Consider the following 13,910-nt stretch of genomic DNA (forward strand, 5'->3'; position numbering starts at 1 on the left):
TGTATATGAGGCTTGTGCGGATCCTTCTGTCTCTTCATGTGATTCCAGACAGACAGAATACATTTTAAACCAATCAGACACCTCCTGATGGTGTGACATGATGTTTAAGTATCTGCCTGAAATGATGTTTAAGTGTCTGCCTGGATTTCTCAGCATTGAGGCCACCATTAATCCAACACTTTCCACCACTTCATTGCTCCTGCAGACCTTTATTATTGTGCCGCTCCCCAGCCCTTTGGGGAACAATCTTTATTCTGTCACAACCGGATATTTCACATCTTGGCTCCTCAGACCAGAACACCTGCTGCCATTTTTCTGCTCCCCAGTTCCCATGCTCTGGAGCATAGTTGAGTCCCTTGGACTTGTTTCCATGATAAAGGTTTTTCTTTTTTTTTGCTGCAATCCTCCCAGGGTTAGCCTTAGCAAGGCTGGTTATCAAGAATAGAAGGTTCCCCACTCTGTTTTTTTAAAATTATTTAAATAAATAATTTTACAAAAGCGTCATGGTATCCCTCCCCCTTTTTTGACAACCAGCTAAGCTAAAGCATACAGCTGGGGGCTGGCATTCTCAGGCTGGTAAGAGGCCATGGATATTGGCCTCCCCCAACCTAAAAATAGCAGCCCGCAGCCGCACCAGAAATGGTGCATCTATTAAATGCGCCAATTTTGGTACTTTGCCCTGCTCTTCCCACTTGTCTTGTGGCGGTGGCAAGTGGGCTTTATATTTGTTGGGTTGATGTCAGCTGTTTTATGGCCATTGACATCAAGCCCACAAGTTAGTAATGGAGAGGTGTCTATAAAACACCTATCCATTACTAACACCATAGTCAGATTATAAATAAGCACACACCCAGAATAAAGTCCTTTATTTGAAATAAAAATACACATCATTTCACTTTTTATTTAAAAAAGAAAAAGCAAAGTTATACTCATCTTATGCCCATTCCATTAAAGCCATCGTCCCTTGTAAAAAAAAGAAAATAATAATACTCACCTAACACCAAATCCATTGAAGCCCTCATCTCCTTTAAAAAAACAAAAGTAAAAAACATCCATATCCCTCACCTGTCCAACATACTGTTCCACGCTGTAATCCATGTCTGTAATAATTGTTTTTCAATGTGGACAGTGCCAAATTGTGACCATCCAGGCTGAAGACCACGGGTGAATGAGCTGCTGCGAGCGCAGCATCAGTGAATGTCGGTGACATTATCGAGTTTCCGCAGTTCACTTCAATGTGAACTGCGGTGCTCTTAGTGATATCACTGCTAGCACCGTGAAAAAAAGTCTCACGGTGCAGCGCTATGCTCGGTGTGTTCATCGCAGTTCACAGTGACAGATTTCTAACAGTGAACTGTGGTGAACTCACTTTAGCTTGGCTTGTGGTAAAAAAAAGGGGTGTACCGCATGACTTTTTTTAAGTCTTTATTTATATAATTGAAAAAAACTTTGTGGGGACCCCTTTATTTATGGTAACGAGCCATGATAAAGCTGACGGCTGAGTTTTGCAGCCCGTACCAGTTAGGTTTGCCTGGCTGGTTATCAAAAATACTAGTGAATCAATACTGTTTTTTTTTTTACTTATTTATTTATAGCGCAGGCGCCGGCTGATGAATACTTCCATCAGTTGGCGCCTGCTCTTGCAGTTATTAGTGACAGTAGGCATAGGGTGATGGGTGTAGTAGTTTCATTAGACGATGCCTGTGACTGGAAGTGAACTTTTTATCTCCAGTCATCTGACAGCAAGGAAACTGCAGTTTTCTGACCGCTGATCAGAGCCAGTGTTTGCGGCTCTGTCATGCAGATGACAGTGTGGCAATCAATGGATGTTCGAGCCCTCCCATTCATCTGAATGGGTCTCGGTTTGGGTACTGTCCCAAACCAATCTTTTTTTAACTGTTCATCCAAACCCGCCAGACTCGAACATCCGCGGGTTCGCCCATCATTACTCATCTGTTGTTTTCAGGGAAAATGACACCAATGAAATCTATAAGACTCGCCCCCAACATAAGACACTTATAAGAGTACAGTTTTTGAATGTAAAACATTCTAGCCCCTAAGAAACTTGAGTTCAAGTAAAACTGCCACCTCTACCCTACCAACCCTACAGCTTTACCTTTGATCCCTTCCATTCTTACAAACTTTTGGGGCAAATTTTTACCATCTATTTACAAACACGGTGGTTCCTCAAGGGAGCGGTCACCACACAACACAAGTTCACGATACTCAACAACAAAGATCCCGAATCCAATCAATCAGTCTAGATGACTCATGATTAGAGTTGAGCGAAACGGGTCGAAAAATTTCAAAAGTCGCCAACTTTTGGCAAAGTCGGGTTTCATGAAACGAAACCCGACCCTAGGATGAGGTCGGCCGCGAGGTCGGCGACTTACGCACCAAAGTCGCGTTTCAAAAGTTTGTTTTGCGCTCTTTTTCAGCCAATCAGGATCCACGGACACTGTGGGCAACGTGATGACATAGGCAGGGGTCACCACCATCTTTCAGAAGGGCATGCAAGTGATTGGCTTGCTTTGGTGGGCGTCACAGGGGGTATAAAGGGGCGTCCACGCCGACCGCCATCTTACTTCTGCCGATATCAGTATAGGGAGAGGTTGCTGCTGATTCTGTAGGGAGAGCGCTAGGCAGGGAAGAAGACAAAAAAACTGCTTCTGCTGCTAGCAATTTGGCCTGCACAACACACCAGTCACTGTGTGTGCAGTGCAAGGGGAGGCTATGTAGTGGTGTATCAGTGGTGTTGGTGGTTGGGCTGCCTTCTAAGGCTTCCTGACATTCTTGTATTGCTGTTTACCCACTGCTCCGCAAACTGCTTTTTTAAAAGCAATCCCAATTTTTTTTTTTGTCCTGCTGAGCAGAAAAAAAAACTGCTTCTGCTGCTAGCGATTTGGCCTGTACAACACACCAGTCACTGTGTGTGCAGTGCAAGGGGAGGCTATATAGTGGTGTATCAGTGGTGTTGGTTGTTGGGCTGCCTTCTAAGGCTTCCTGACATTCCTGCATTGCTATTTTCCCACTGCTCCGCAAACTGCTTTTTTAAAAGCAATCCCATTTTTTTTTTTGTCCTGCTGAGAAGAAAAGAAAACTGCTTCTGCTGCTAGCGATTTGGCCTGCACAACACACCAGTCACTGTGTGTGCAGTGCAAGGGGAGGCTATATTGTGGTGTATCAGTGGTGTTGGTTGTTGGGCTGCCTTTTAAGGATTCCTGACAGGCTGGCATTGCTGTTTACCCACTGCTCTGCAAACTGCTTTTTTAAAAGCAATCCAATCTCCCTTATCCTCTAGTCACTTTTGTCACAGCTGTGCCATCGAGCCTGTGACATAGCGCTCAGATATCAGTGGGCCTCACACAATCCAAAAGTGTCCAGTGTCCACAAGTGTGTGCAGAAATTCAAAATCTCCTTTATCCTCTAGTCACTTTGGTCACAGCTGTGCCATCGAGCCTGTCACATAGCGCTCAGATATTCATTGGGCCTCACACAATCCAAAAGTGTCCAGTGTCCACAAGTGTGTGCAGAAATTCAAAATCTCCCTTATCCTCTCGTCACTTTTGTCACAGCTGTGCCATCGAGCCTGTGACATAGCGCTCAGATATCAGTGGGCCTCACACAATCCAAAAGTGTCCAGTGTCCACAAGTGTGTGCAGAAATTCAAAATCTCCCTTATCCTCTAGTCACTTTGGTCACATCTGTGCCATCGAGCCTGTCACATAGCGCTCAGATATTCATTGGGCCTCACACAATCCAAATGTGTCCAGTGTCCACAAGGGTGTGCAGAAATTCAAAATCTCCCTTATCCTCTCGTCACTTTTGTCACAGCTGTGCCATCGAGCCTGTGACATAGCGCTCAGATATCAGTGGGCCTCACACAATCCAAAAGTGTCCAGTGTCCACAAGTGTGTGCAGAAATTCAAAATCTCCCTTATCCTCTCGTCACTTTTGTCACAGCTGTGCCATCGAGCCTGTGACATAGCGCTCAGATATCAGTGGGCCTCACACAATCCAAAAGTGTCCAGTTTCCACAAGTGTGTGCAGAAATTCAAAATCTCCTTTATCCTCTAGTCACTTTGGTCACAGCTGTGCCATCGAGCCTGTCACATAGCGCTCAGATATTCATTGGGCCTCACACAATCCAAAAGTGTCCAGTGTCCACAAGTGTGTGCAGAAATTCAAAATCTCCTTTATCCTCCAGTCACTTTGGTCACAGCTGTGCCATCGAGCCTGTCACATAGCACTCAGATATTCATTGGGCCTCACACAATCCAAAAGTGTCCAGTGTCCACAAGTGTGTGCAGAAATTCAAAATCTCCCTTATCCTCTCGTCACTTTTGTCACAGCTGTGCCATCGAGCCTGTGACATAGCGCTCAGATATCAGTGGGCCTCACACAATCCAAAAGTGTCCAGTGTCCACAAGTGTGTGCAGAAATTCAAAATCTCCCTTATCCTCTAGTCACTTTGGTCACAGCTGTGCCATCGAGCCTGTCACATAGCGCTCAGATATCAGTGGGCCTCACACAATCCAAAAGTGTCCAGTGTCCACAAGTGTCTGCAGAAATTCAAAATCTCCCTTATCCTCTCGTCACTTTTGTCACAGCTGTGCCATCGAGCCTGTCACATAGCGCTCAGATATTCATTGGGCCTCACACAATCCAAAAGTGTCCAGTGTCCACAAGTGTGTGCAGAAATTCAAAATCTCCTTTATCCTCTAGTAATTTTGGTCACAGCTGTGCCATCGAGCCTGTCACATAGCGCTCAGATATTCATTGGGCCTCACACAATCCAAAAGTGTCCAGTGTCCACAAGTGTGTGCAGAAATTCAAAATCTCATTTATCCTCTAGTCACTTTGGTCACAGCTGTGCCATCGAGCCTGTCACATAGCGCTCAGATATCAGTGGGCCTCACACAATCCAAAAGTGTCCAGTGTCCACAAGTGTGTGCAGAAATTCAAAATCTCCCTTATCCTCTAGTCACTTTTGTCACAGCTGTGCCATCGAGCCTGTGACATAGAGCTCAGATATCAGTGGGCCTCACACAATCCAAAAGTGTCCAGTGTCCACAAGTGTGTGCAGAAATTCAAAATCTCCCTTATCCTCTCGTCACTTTGGTCACAGCTGTGCCATCGAGCCTGTCACATAGCGCTCAGATATCAGTGGGCCTCACACAATCCAAAAGTGTCCAGTGTCCACAAGTGTCTGCAGAAATTCAAAATCTCCCTTATCCTCTCGTCACTTTTGTCACAGCTGTGCCATCGAGCCTGTCACATAGCACTCAGATATTCATTGGGCCTCACACAATCCAAAAGTGTCCAGTGTCCACAAGTGTGTGCAGAAATTCAAAATCTCCTTTATCCTCTAGTCACTTTGGTCACAGCTGTGCCATCGAGTCTGTCACATAGCGCTCAGATATTCATTGGGCCTCACACAATCCAAAAGTGTCCAGTGTCCACAAGTGTGTGCAGAAATTCAAAATCTCCTTTATCCTCTAGTCACTTTGGTCACAGCTGTGCCATCGAGCCTGTCACATAGCGCTCAGATATCAGTGGGCCTCACACAATCCAAAAGTGTCCAGTGTCCACAAGTGTCTGCAGAAATTCAAAATCTCCCCTGTCCTATAGACACCTTGTACCTTGCTTTACATTACTATATAGTTTGTTGGATTTTGTCTACATTTCTACCAAAAATGAGGAAAGCTGGTGGAAGAGGCCGTGGAATTGGGCGGGGGTTGGCAGCTGGTAATGATGGTGTTGGTGGTGGATCTGATGGTAGTGGCAAGAGCAAAATAGGACCGAATGCAGGAGGTGTTGAGCCTGCGTCATCGTCTGGCTACATAACGCCTCGAACGCTTAGTTTTCTAGGAGTTGGCAAACCGCTTTTAAAGCCAGAGCATCAGGAAAAAGTTTTGTCTTACATTGCTGACTCAGCCTCCAGCTCTATCGCCTCCTCTTCTTCAGTTGTAAAAAGTAAAAGCACTGAGTCGTCATTGGAGGCTCATGTTCATGAACCACACCTTTCCTTGTGTCCTTCACCCCAACCAAGATTGAAGGATGACGCAGGCCATACTACTGATTACTCCATGGAGCTGTTTTCACATACCATGCCTGGATTATCAAGTCAAATGGTGAATTACCCAGGCCAAGATGAATCTGACATGGAGTGCACTGATGCACAGCCGCTGATGGATGATTCTGCTGGTACATTCACTCAGAGCACTACATTGTCCTCGCAGTGTACAGAGCCAGATTCTGACCCTGATGAGACTCAGGTGCCCCTTCCCGCACACTATACCACCATACACGGTGACACAGAGGAAGGTGCACATGACATAGAAGAGGAGGTGATGGATGACCCAGTTGTTGACCCAGATTGGCATCCATTGGGGGAAGAGGGTGCTGCTTCCAATAGCTCAGATGAGGAGCATCCACAGCAGACATCGACATCGCATCAGCTGTTATCTGGCAGGCCCGGAGCACTCCAAAGACAGGTTCCACGCATCAAAAGAGTTGCTGGACAGCTTGTCCAGAGGGTCAAAAGATCACAGCGTTCTAGGCCGCAAAATGTCTGCCAAAGTAGGAAGAGTGCAGTGTGGCACTTTTTTGACCAAAATCCTCATGATCAGGCCAAGGTTATCTGTAAGAAGTGCGCAAAGACCTTTAGCCGAGGGAAAAATCTGAAAAATTTGAATACCAGTTGCATGCTTAGACATTTAACCAGCATGCACTTGCAAGCGTGGACACAACACCAAACCTCAAGTGCCACATGTGCAACTGATCACAAAGAAGGTAGTCAGCAACACTACATTGTTTCCCCCACTGTAAGCCCACCGGTTAGCACAGCAGCAAATGTTGAGGTGTCGTTGCAAGGCCACAGCAGTCAGGGAATCCCACTGTTATATCAACGAAAGACTGATTCTAGGCCATCAGAAAGAACACCAACTCCATCACCATCATCAACCCTCTCTCAGTCCGCCCTGTCCACCGCTACTTCCACCATATGCAGCTCTCAAGTCCAGCTCACCCTCCCAGACACTATGAGTAGGTCAAGAAAGTACTCAGTCTCTCATCCGCGTACACTGGGTTTGAACGCCCACTTTGCCAAACTAATCTCGTTTGAGATGATGCCCTTTCGGTTGGTGGAAAGCACAGCTTTCCGCGAACTCATGGCCTATGCAGTACCACGCTATGACCTACCCAGTCGCCACTTCTTCTCTCGCAAAGCCATCCCAGCCCTCCACCATCATGTGAAAGACCGCATTGTCCATGCACTCAAGCAGTCAGTGAGCGGAAAGGTGCACCTCACAACTGATGCATGGTCCAGTCGGCATGGCCAGGGCCGTTACGTGTCCATCACTGCGCACTGGGTTAATGTGGTGGATGCAGGGTCCACAGGGGACAGTGGTGGTGGGACAGTGCTGCCTAGCCCACGGTATAGGAAACAGTTGGCTGTAGGCGTTCGGCCCTCCTCCTCCTCCTCCTCCAGAAGCGAAAGCTCGTCCACAGAGCGCAGTCGTACGAGCACTCCATCTGCAGCTGCCACTGTTGCACACGATGTGTCCCCCTATCGAGTAGCTAGTGGAAAGCGTCAGCAGGCTGTGTTGCAGATGATGTGTTTGGGCAACAGACACACCGCCGAGGTGCTGGCCGAGTACTTGAAGCGACAAACTGAGTCATGGCTGGGCAGTGTACATCTTGAGGCAGGCAAGGTAGTTAGTGATAACGGCCGTAATTTTGTGGCAGCCATAGCCCTTTCAAAACTCAGCCATATACCTTGCTTGGCTCACACCTTGAACCTGGTGGTGCAGTGCTTCCTCAAAAATGATCCGGAGTTAACAGCCCTGCTCCAGAAGGTGCGAAGACTGTGCGCGCACATCCGCCGGTCGCCTGTACACTCCGTTCGTATGCAGAAGCTGCAGCGATTGCTCCACCTTCCCAACCACCGCCTCATTATCGACATTGCAACAAGGTGGAACTCCACCCTGCACATGGTGGAGCGGCTGTGCGAGCAGAGGCAGGCCATAATGCATTTGTGAGAGGATACACGGCCAGGCACTTTGAGAGCAGACATGGAGTTGACAGGTGTGCAGTGGTCGAAGCTGAAAGACCTCTGTAAAGTCCTTCAGTGTTTTGAGGAATGCACACGGCTGATAAGCGCAGACAACGCCATCCTAAGCATGAGCATCCCACTTATGCGTCTGCTCATGCAAACTTTGACGCACCTTAAGGAGCAGGCGTCTGCAGCCAATGTTGATGAGGAGGAAGAGGAGGAGGGAATCCTTGATGACATTCAGCCATTGTCTGCTCAGGGACCTCTCCTGGACGAGGTGGAGGAAGAAGAGGAGGAGGATGATGGGGATGATTACTTAGGGGAGGAGGATGCATCTCGTGGGGCAAGTGAAAATATTGGCGTGGCAAGGTCTGGTACAGGGTTTGTGCGTGACTGGAGGTATGTGGATTTGCCAGAAAGTGCTCCTCCACCCAGCACTCGCAGTGCATCATTGACACCGGGAACATTGGCCCACATGTCAGATTATGCCTTGCAGATCCTAAAAAGGGACCCACGCATTGCCAAAATGATGAACGATGACGACTACTGGTTGGCTAGCATCCTGGATCCACGCTATAAAGGCAAATTACAAAACATCATGCCACAGGAGAACCTTGACCTAATATTGGCTACTAAACAAGCAACTCTGGTAAATCGGTTGCTTGAGGCATTCCCAGCACACAGCAGCGGTGATGGTTCTCACACGAGCCGTACGGGCCGGGGGCAGCTTGGCAGAGGTGTTCGTGGTGCACACAGCAGAACTGGCGTTGGAGACAGGGGTTTCATGACAATGTTGTGGATTGATTTTTCAAATACCGCTCACACAACTGGTAATACTGCATCGATGGAAAGTGACAGGAGACAGCAGTTGTCAACTATGGTTACAAACTACTTTTCCTCCCATATCGATGTTCTCCCACACAGGTCATTCCCCTTTGACTATTGGGCCGCTAAACTGGACACCTGGCCTGAATTGGCCCAATATGCCTTACAGGAGCTCGCTTGCCCAGCTGCAAGTGTGCTATCGGAAAGAGTCTTCAGTGCAGCTGGATCAATCCTGACAGAAAAAAGGACCCGTCTGTCAACCCAAAATGTGGATGATCTAACCTTCATTAAAATGAACCATGCATGGGTTTCCAAGGATTTTGTCCCACCTTCCCCTGATGACACATAGGGTGACAGAAAAATGGCTTGCTTTGGTCCACCTCTTCCTGGGACTTCACCTATTTCGCCTTTTGCATCAGTTGAATGTCCAACATCAACATATGCCACTTTCTAAAACTCCCTAACTGTGCTGCCTCCCCCCCCCATGGCCGGGGTCACCACCTAGCGCACGACACCGTGCGAGTGCCGTTGCCCTGGACAGGTGGGTAGGCCGACTCTTGGGTGCGGGCACTGGCACAGGGTCCCTCATAGTGCAATCAAGTGTCTCTGACGGTGGTGGTGCACACCCGCCGTCAGACACACCGCCGTACTATGAGGGGCCCAGTGCCAGTACCGACGCCCACGAGTGGGCCCCCCTTGCTTGGGCAGGGCCCCAGCATTTGCAATCTTTACCTCTCCCTGCTCCTCCGCTGTGTAATCTGGGCCGTCAAATCCATACTGTGCCTGACACCGTCTGAGCCTGCCTCCTGATGTACAGACATATATTTTGAATGTGTACGCTATCCATACATGTTATCCGGGGATACGGTACCCTTTCTAACCTTTGTGCAATCACGTGCAATCCATACTGGGCCTAACACCGTCTGAGCCTGCCTCCTGATGTATAGACATATATTTTGAATGTGTACGCTATCCATACATGTTATCCGGGGATACGGTACCCTTTCTAACCTTTGTGCAATCACGTGCAATCCATACTGGGCCTAACACCGTCTGAGCCTGCCTCCTGATGTACAGACATATATTTTGAATGTGTACGCTATCCATACATGTTATCCGGGGATACGGTACCCTTTCTAACCTTTGTGCAATCACGTGCAATCCATACTGGGCCTAACACCGTCTGAGCCTGCCTCCTGATGTATAGACATATATTTTGAATGTGTACGCTATCCATACATGTTATCCAGGGATACGGTACCCTTTCTAACCTTTGTGCAATCACGTGCAATCCATACTGGGCCTAACACCATCTGAGCCTGCCTCCTGATGTACAGACATATATTTTGAATGTGTACGCTATCCATACATGTTATCTGGGGATACGGTACCCTTTCTAACCTTTGTGCAATCACGTGCAATCCATACTGGGCGTGAGAACGGCTGGCGAGCTGTTAAGCAAGCTACAGCACCTGTGGTTTGCACACGTAAGTTTTTCATTTTTTCAGGAATGACGGTTAGGCCTAATTCTGGAACTGCGGTTGACCTGCACTTACTGGGAAATCATTGTTCGCGGGTAATAATTGTCATCAGTGATCCCCATCTCTAACGTTGTTCAGCGGGTTATCTGCACCTGTAAGCGACAAACGCTGGCCTTTTCAGTGTAGCGCACATGCAGCCACGGACATGTAATGGCATGACACACCAGTTATTGGCCAATCTCATGTGCCAGAGCCTCACGTGTCCCTCTAGTAAGCCGGACTCGGACCGCGGGGCATGACGGAGTCTCGTTCGTTAACGGAATTAAGCTGGCAATGTGTGCATCTGTTCTGTAGCTGGCATGGTTGAGGTTTCCCAGGTGGAGTCGAATTTAACCGTAGGCTCCACTCCTGGTGGTGCCCTTCTGGACATTCCTTTAAGGTTTAGCTTTGCAACCATACTGCCCACGTAAAACAAACACTTTGCCTTCATGAACGCTGTTTGGAGGGTCATGACTCGTGGGAATAACGCCACCCAATCAGTTAACCTGCTAGAGAGATCGTTCGTTGCTCCCAAGCATGACATCACACTCCCTAGGAAGAAGGTAATGCCACTGTGGCGACCGTACTCCTGGGGGCGACACAAGTGCACTGATGCCCAGCCACTGCTCGATGAATCTGCTGGTACATTGACCCAGACCACTACATTCCCCTCGCACGCTACTCGGCCTGAATCTGACCCTGATGAAACTCAGGTTACCCTTCCCATATACAGTTCCATCTTACACGGTGACAAAGAGGAAGCTGCAGATGAAAGTGCAGGTTCGGCCCACCCGCCATCAGACACACCACCGTACTATCAGGGGCCCTGTGCCAGTGCCGTCGCCAACGAGTGGGCCCCCCCCTGCTTGCTCAGGATCACAGCACTTGCAAAGTTGAAATACTGTGCAGTGAGATGGAAGATGGGGACAACGAGGAGTCCAGACAAGTACAGGGATTCCCTAGCGAGGAGACTTATTTGTTTTCAATGTTGGGACAGCAATTTTTGGGGAGCACTATACTCTGGAGAATAATAGATGGTGCCCACCATACACTGGAACATTCCAAAGGTGGACATCAGACACTGGAGCAGCATTTACAGGGCCCATTATACACTAGAGCAGTAGAAATGGGGCCCATTATGTTTGGAGCATTATTTGGGCCCATAAGACAGTGGATCTTCATCCATGGGGACCAACATATACTGTAGCTAGAGTTGAGCGACTTTTGGTTTTTTAGGGTCGCGTTTCGTTTCGTGAAACCCGACTTTTCCAAAAGTCGGGTCGAGCAAGATCGTCCGATTATAGGGAAAAGTCGGGGTCGTCCCGAAACACGAAACCCAATGTAAGTCAATGGGGAATAAAAGTCGGCAGTGAGAGGAGGACAGGAAACACACCTACAGTGCCCATTGGAATGCCAAAAGCATCAATTCTTCTTACTTAAGCTTGTCAACCTTAATTAACTTCATAATACAAGTTACGCACTGAAAATGGGGGTTATTTGGCTAAAGTTGTGGGGGGTAGGGCTGGCTCCAGGTTTTCATGTGCCCTGGGCGATAGAGCTCCCCTTTAACACATACCACAACTCATCATGCTCCGATACGGCAGAGAAATAGCGGTATAGTACAATGAAAAATACTTCACTTTTTACATCTCATGACGAGGCCCATCTATTTCTCCATACAGAATCATTGGTCCCATATAATGTTTGAAACAGTATATGATGAGCTCCACATAATGCTACAGTATATGTTGGTCCCCATGGATGAAGCTCCACTGGCCATGCCGACTGGACCATGCATCAGTTGTGAGGTGCACCTTTCCGCTCACTGACTGCTTGAGTGCATGGACAATGCGGTCTTTCACATGATGGTGGAGGGCTGGGATGGCTTTGCGAGAGAAGAAGTGGTGACTGGGTAGGTCATAGCGTGGTACTGCATAGGCCATGAGTTCGCGGAAAGCTGTGCTTTCCACCAACCGAAAGGGCATCATCTGAAACGAGATTAGTTTGGCAATGTGGGCGTTCAAACCCAGTGTACGCGGATGAGAGACTGAGTACTTTCTTGACCTACTCATAGTGTCTGGGAGGGTGAGCTGGACTTGAGAGCTGCATATGGTGGAAGTAGCGGTGGACAGGGCGGACTGAGAGAGGGTTGATGATGGTGATGGAGTTGGTGTTCTTTCTGATGGCCTAGAATCAGTCTTTCGTTGATATAACAGTGGGATTCCCTGACTGCTGTGGCCTTGCAACGACACCTCAACATTTGCTGCTGTGCTAACCGGTGGGCTTACAGTGGGGGAAACAATGTAGCGTTGCTGACTACCTTCGTTGTGATCAGTTGCACATGTGGCACTTGAGGTTTGGTGTTGTGTCCACGCTTGCAAGTGCATGCTGGTTAAATGTCTAAGCATGCAACTGGTATTCAAATTTTTCAGATTTTTCCCTCGGCTAAAGGTCTTTGCGCACTTCTTACAGATAACCTTGGCCTGATCATGAGGATTTTGGTCAAAAAAGTGCCACACTGCACTCTTCCTACTTTGGCAGACATTTTGCGGCCTAGCACGCTGTGATCTTTTGACCCTCTGGACAAGCTGTCCAGCAACTCTTTTGATGTTTAGAACCTGTCTTTGGAGTGCTCCGGGCCTGCCAGATAACAGCTGTTGCGATGTCGATGTCTGCTGTGGATGCTCCTCATCTGAGCTATTGGAAGCAGCACCCTCTTCCCCCAATGGATGCCAATCTGGGTCAACAACTGGGTCATCCATCACCTCCTCTTCTATGTCATGTGCACCTTCCTCTGTGTCACCGTGTATGGTGGTATAGTGTGCGGGAAGGGGCACCTGAGTCTCATCAGGGTCAGAATCTGGCTCTGTACACTGCGAGGACAATGTAGTGCTCTGAGTGAATGTACCAGCAGAATCATCCATCAGCGGCTGTGCATCAGTGCACTCCATGTCAGATTCATCTTGGCCTGGGTAATTCACCATTTGACTTGATAATCCAGGCATGGTATGGGAAAACAGCTCCATGGAGTAATCAGTAGTATGGCCTGCGTCATCCTTCAATCTTGGTTGGGGTGAAGGACACAAGGAAAGGTGTGGTTCATGAACATGAGCCTCCAATGACGACTCAGTGCTTTTACTTTTTACAACTGAAGAAGAGGAGGCGATAGAGCTGGAGGCTGAGTCAGCAATGTAAGACAAAACTTTTTCCTGATGCTCTGGCTTTAAAAGCGGTTTGCCAACTCCTAGAAAACTAAGCGTTCGAGGCCTTATGTAGCCAGACGATGACGCAGGCTCAACACCTCCTGCATTCGGTCCTATTTTGCTCTTGCCACTACCATCAGATCCACCAACACCATCATTACCAGCTGCCAACCCCCGCCCAATTCCACGGCCTCTTCCACCAGCTTTCCTCATTTTTGGTAGAAATGTAGACAAAATCCAACAAACTATATAGTAATGTAAAACAAGGTACAAGGTGTCTATAGGACAGGGGAGATTTTGAATTTC

Source organism: Dendrobates tinctorius, unplaced genomic scaffold (assembly GCF_039654945.1).
Source record: "Dendrobates tinctorius isolate UK_male_01 unplaced genomic scaffold, ASM3965494v1 ptg000058l, whole genome shotgun sequence".
In the NCBI taxonomy this organism is placed as follows: domain Eukaryota; kingdom Metazoa; phylum Chordata; class Amphibia; order Anura; family Dendrobatidae; genus Dendrobates; species Dendrobates tinctorius.